General features: G+C 37.0%; 1 protein-coding gene across 5 annotated transcripts in view; it reads left to right on the top strand.

The window, feature by feature from the left end:
* Positions 1-6,044: 6,044 nt before the first annotated feature.
* Positions 6,045-6,403, top strand: part of LOC135686323 (bridge-like lipid transfer protein family member 1) — a 48,401-nt gene continuing 48,042 nt past the window's right edge. For 3 of the 5 annotated variants that reach the window (XM_089108756.1, XM_089108755.1, XM_089108752.1), the window contains exon 1: positions 6,046-6,217. The gene's annotated coding sequence lies outside the window, so the exon portion shown is untranslated. Of the gene's footprint in view, positions 6,218-6,403 lie in introns of all 5 variants that reach the window. The other 2 variants (XM_089108754.1, XM_089108753.1) reach the window with 1 other exon arrangement.

The raw sequence follows: 6,403 nt of genomic DNA, 5'->3' as shown, positions 1-6,403 counted from the left end.
TAAACAAGCAAACGGAGTTTATCAAGTGAACTCTGGTCAATTGATCCCTCTTCAAAACTTGTTCACTCTACTCACAGTAACTATGCAGGCACCGCGGAGCAGGGGGGGCTGGGGCGGCTTTAGCCCCCACTTTTTGCAAAAATGCCAAATATTAAGTAATGAACTACCAGTAAAGCCTCTCTTGATACGGTTTAGCCCCCTCCCCCGCTTTTTTAGACCCCCCAAATTTCTCAACGCTCCGCGGTGTCGCTATGCTCTGCTCCGCTAGTGCTAGTTCAAACTAATTACCGTAAATCCTCGAATTGCCCCCTCGAAAAAGCACCCCTCGAATAAGCTCCCACTGCTACCGTAAATTCTCAAATTGGACCCCTCAAATTGATGATTTTTGCCATCTGAGGTTGTTAAACAAAGTATGAAATAAAAAAAGAGCAAACTGTTTATATACTGCTTGATTGTATTCAGGCACGCCGGAAGAAATAAAAGGCAAGGGGGGCTGTGTGTTGCAAGGGGGCATTTTTGCATCATTACATCTTTATCATCATCATCATCATCATCATCATGAACAACAAAAACTTTATGGGCGTAATACAAACTTCAATGATACGTTAAAATAATATAAGAATAATATTGTTGGCGCCAGCCAAATTAATGGAATTCTACCAAACAATTTTTAAGTTAAATCATTTAATTCAATTTTATCATTTTGTAAATCCCAGATAATTTTACCTTCAACTGAACGGAAAAAACAAATCCGCAAAGTCTATAGCGGGGTTCATTTGCCAAAATAGTCCTTCCTCTGGTCGTTTCTCTGTTGAAACTTCTTTGCTACCAAATTAATGTCCAATTTGTCAAAATCTGTTTTTTGAATATGTGCAAACATAATGTCATTCAAATGGTTTGCTTTTGCTTTGACCCTTAATCACGTCTTGAGTCTGCGCATGGCACTGAAACTGCGCTTGCAGGTAGATGAACTAAGTGGCACTGTTTTGTAAAATTTAATCATCCTGTGTACTTCATGGCATTGCAGTTTGTTTTCGTAATTTGAACTTAACATGCAAAATAAAAAATTAATGTTGACAGGCTTCAAAAAGGCCTTTAGGGCCAGGTCAAGCATTGGTAAAAAAGTCAAAAATTCTTCTATAAAGGGCACTCTTGCTCCCCCTGCTCCCCCAACTAAAATGCAGGAGGGGCGCTTGCTCCCCCTGCCCCCCTCTCCGGCGTCCCTGATTGTATTTGATCTATTTACTAACTTATTAGGTATATTCAGGGACGTAAACAAATGGCTAATTTTGGGGGGTCGTGGAAGGTAGAAAATTCCAACCTTACCTTTACCGAACATTTAATCTTTTCGTAAGATATAAAGCAACATCAAAGTTATACCAGTCTAGACCTTGGATATGTTTAATGAAAAAAAGTAATATTCTTTCAAGTCAATTAACAGAAATTCTGTTCATTTTCTGCTTTGCCCATCTTAAAGCTATTTGCTGCAGATCAGTTATATGTATAATTTTAATTTTAAGTTAAATTAAAGTTAAATTAGTTAAATTTTTCAAAGGGCTTAATGTCCTTTTTTACTTGGAACAGAAAAGGGTGATCTGAGGACAAGTGCATATGCCCGATTCGTAAAATAAAGCACTCTTCTTTGATCGAATACTTCTGCTGCAGCTTCTTTGATCAATGTTTTGTGGCTTCTCATTAGCTTCACCATAGCAATTTATGATAAGATTCAAGGAGGTCTGCAAAGTGCAGGGGGAGCTTAGCATACACCCGTTAAGAAGCGTTGAGAATTTCTAGCAATGAAAGATTTTTAATGTTTTCAACTGAATTGGCTACTCGTTGTTTCTTGGAAAATTCCCACTTTCAATTGTTCTGATCAATACAGGGAATGATTTCTCAAAACGTCAGGTACTGATGGTTAAATTTAAACTTCTTATCCAGAAATTCACCTTGCCTGTTCAAAATAATTTAATTCCCCTGTTAAAGGAAACAAACGATGCAATGGTGCCATTTGAGATCCAGTGGAGACCGGGCTTCACAATTAAAAACGATTAGAAGATGTGCCTGCTCCAGAATTCTTATAAGGTCTAAGATTTTTACATTTAAAATCCTAAAATCCTAAGCTATAAAATTCACATATTTAGTCCCAATAGTTAGAAAAAATTCCAAGTGAATTTTTAAGTTTTCCAACTGCAATGGAATTTTCAAATCTTTGGGGGGCGTCACGCCCCCACGCCCCCTACTATTTACGTGCCTGGGTATATTTCTATCATTTCTCTATTATTTGCATCAATTCAATAGAAAATATTCTGTATCATTGCAATGTCTGCATTTTGGATGTGTAAATATGGCCTACATAAAGTTCTCGAGACAAGGAAGATGCACATTTCTGTTCAGGAAGTAAAACTTTCTCAATCAATTCATTAGCTTTTTCTATTTACATAGATGTGCACTCTGAACCAAAGGTTTCCCTTTTTTCTTTCCCCAACGTTTGTCACTTGAGTTTTAGCATGGCTCGTCCCCTTTCAAAAAAGTTTCTAAAAGTCAGTAATCGAATTGTGAAATGGTCGATTCTAAGCGGTATAGTAATTTGTTAAATTTCAATCTGGGAAATGCATTTTTAGTCATTACAGAAGGCTCAATTTCAAAACTTTTCTTTGCATCAGACCCAATCATGATGACTCCTATGTCACTTATCTATTTCATATAAATATTACAATTCAACATCAACGAAGCAAGGAACTTCAAACTGTTTGCCAATTTTCTGCCAATGAAAGCAATATTTCATCTGAATATTGAAATTCAACATCAACGAAGCAATGACCTTAAACTTTTTGCCAATTTTTTGCCTATGAAAGCAAAATTTCAACTGAATATTAAAATTAACGTTTTTTTCTTCTCATTACTACGATTTTAATAGTGTTATTAGTGAAAACAGGCTGGCCAGTTGAAAATTACCTACGTAATAGTGAGATTTGTAATTGTAGTTTTATTCACTGGCGAAGCCAAAGGTTCTGCTTGTCCTGCTGGACAGGATCCCAAATTACCCAAGGTAACAATTTTTAAAATAAGAAAGATTGATTATATGCTTGATTCAAAGGCATTTCTTGTCTTACTCTACACTTGTACTTCGTGGCTGTGCCTTTCTTCATTTTTGAGGCACAGGGTGACTGGAATGGAATTTCGAGTATCCCGTTGGTAATTTAGCCCTGTGGCCAGTCTATGGGGTGTCATATATGACAAAAATCAGTTTTCGAAATCTGGAATGTATGAAATGCATTTCATGAATCCAGCAAATGCTTAATCCCGAATTTTGCATTCACGCATTTGGCAAATTTCAGATACTATTCCGTAATTCGTTAATGTGTCATACTTCAATTTGTGATTTCCACATCTCTATTTTCGCCGTAAAACATCATTTTGTCATTCGTTTATCTATCATTCTGTAACCAGTCATTTCATGGTTCGCAATCATGCATCCACCATTCCATTTTCCACCATTTTATCATTCGGCCATTCGTCATTACGCCATTCTGGAAACCGCTAATCCGTGATTCGGCATTCTGCATTTTGACATCTGTCAATCTGTTATTCGTGATTCAGGAAATTTGCTGATTTTCATTCCAATAGGCAAACGAGTTGAGCAATTCAATTCAGTTAGAGAATCTCTCCAATAATTTAATACCCCCGTCAGCGCACAGCGTAGAATGAGATACTGTGGTGCCCACCATTCGCACCTACTAAATTTAAAAGAAAGGGGGATATTTCCAAGAAATATAATTCATCTCTTTGCATGACTAAGTTACTGTTGCTCATTTTAACATACCTTGCTTCGCCATCTTGGTTGGTTGGATGGATGGCATTCTTTACTGTTTTTCATTCTCATTTTTCTATGAAAAACTTTGGTCCGGGGTTTTTGTTTTATCTAATTACTAACTTATTCAGAAATATTTCACTTTCAGTAAATCACTTTCTATATCATTAAAAAATTTTCATTCTGGATGTGTAAACATGGCCTTCTCGAAACAAGAAACTGCATATTTCTGCTCAGGATATAAAATTATCCCAATCAAAACAACATCTTTCTCTGTCATTCACAACTATGTGCAATCTGAAACGAAAGGTTACCGTTTCTATCTTTTCCCAAAAATCAGTGCTGTTCGTATTCCATGGTTTTGAAATTTTCAATTTATATTATATCATGTTTATATCGATTTTATTATTTGACATTAACAAATAAATACTTTTCTTGAGCTGTAATGTTTTGAATGTTATTCTAGCAAAATTTTATCGAATTCGAATATCACCATCAACCCAAACATAATTTTGTCTCGATTAACAGCGTCTGTCAACCGTTATGCCCTAGCTACTCGCTAGTCACGCCCTAAAGCCGGATTTCCAATGAGCAAAGTTCTACACGTATCGACACGGATCGTACAGCCGCGCATGCGTGTTTCTAGTGAATTTTTGAAATACGCGTATCTCAAAAACGTGCATATGCACACAAACAAAGTTGAATTGGATCCTACTTTTTTATGTACTACGCCGTATCAAGCCATAAAACAATAAATTCACTTTTGTATTTCTGGGCATTGATAATGCAAACAAGATGGCGGCTAAAGTTCTATCGAAGACACGTATTGCCAGATATCTCAGAGTAACAAAGTATTTCACAAGAACAATTCCCTTTGCAAGTAGAACTTAAAACTGATGTAGAGTCATCCCGAAGTATCTAAAGAAGTACTCTTGGTCGTGCAAAAGCATATCTTGCACAAGAAGATAAAACTCTCTTTTAGATTTTCGATCTGATAATAGTTTTCGTACCCAGAACCTTCTCTTCCTGGTAAAACGATTCTTTTTAACACCAATAAAATAATATTTTTTCCACTAAATACAGCCGCTATCCATCATTCAATTCACGTGTCTAAAATTTGTACTGGAAATAGCACTGAAATTCAAACATATCTATATATTTTAATACGATACGCAAAAAGGTTTTTCTATTGGAGATTCAGCTTAATTCACGTGATTGCCTGAAATTTTTGAGGAAAGTTTCGACAGGGAAAATTTTTGACCAGAGTTAAGGACTAGGTTAAGGTAAATTCTGAACTCTGCTATTATACTATCCTTATGTTCTGTCTACATTTTAACAGTGATATGCTGGGAAGATATCACAGGGGGCGGTAGCCTGTGTCCCAGACCCCTAACTTCAAGTTAAGGGTCTGGAGCACAGGCTAGGTGGCGGCAAATGGTCAAAACGACGCTCCTAATTAGTTATCTTCAAAAAAATGTTCAAAGTTTCGGCTTCGGAGATGTGCTGTAAAGTACAAGTGTTTGGAAGCGCGCCGATCTATATCTATCAGTGGCGTACCAAATGACCTTCAAATGAGGGTATTAGGAGGGGGAGTCAATTTCTGACAGGACGTGATAGAGAATTTACAAACAGGGTATGTGTTTTTTTGTAAAATCTAACAGTCATTTTAAGTATCGTTCATCAAACTGAACAACAAACATAATCAGGGACGTCACTATTGAGGGAGGTAGGGTTAGGAGGGGGGAGGTATTGTAAAAAGGTTTAGTAAAGGCCGCTCCATGGTTGGTGGCAAAAAATTGCATATCTTCTGACTTGCATAATGATCTATTTAACGAAAGTGAATTTGGGCACAAAAAATGTCTACGTCATCGCCCCAGCGTATGGTTTAAAACGAGAAGAAGCGAATATACAACCAGAGAGTTATTGAAATTGAGCATGGAACTTCTACACCTTTGGCCTTAGGCACTAACGGTTCCATGGTAAGAGAGTGTTAAATCTTACTTAAGATTAGGAAAGAAAATTTTAATAAAAAGAAACAAAAATACTGTGAAATTGTGGCAGTGATATGAACAAAAGTGAGAATTTGCTATATTTTTTGGTGGCGTTTTCTCTCTTATTGTTTAACCTCAAGCATGTAACGTCATCTACCGAACCTGTTACTTTATAGCCGTTCATACATTTGAAGAACATCGCAACCGTCTGACGGACCATTCACACAGCAGTCATCCCCTGGGGGGGGGGGGGGAGTTGATATAACCCTTCCCGCACACGGAGACTCGTTTTCAGTAATCGATCCTGTTTAGAAACCAACAATAATGGGCGACAAGAAAGTTGGTGTCCGATGTCAAGGGCTAATTCGATGCAGAAAATGTGGTGATCAGTGGTAAAAGATGTTTCCTCGTTGAGGTATGCTTGAAAATAGCTAGAATAAAGCTCTTCTGAATGTAACTCTCATCATCGAGAAATAAAATTTTAGACTAAACTTTTGTTTGACAGTGTTTGATATGATGGCCTAAGTATGTTATGTAGGCTATGATGATAAAGTGACAATGAAAGAGCTGCAGCTGCTTCACAAGTCTGGCGTGCAAAGTT

The sequence above is a fragment of the Rhopilema esculentum genome, chromosome 6 (assembly GCF_057945365.1).
Source record: "Rhopilema esculentum isolate cy_ngs chromosome 6, ASM5794536v1, whole genome shotgun sequence".
NCBI lineage: Eukaryota > Metazoa > Cnidaria > Scyphozoa > Rhizostomeae > Rhizostomatidae > Rhopilema > Rhopilema esculentum.
Note: the sequence above shows the minus strand (reverse complement) of the source record. Positions and strands in the feature narration are given on the sequence as shown.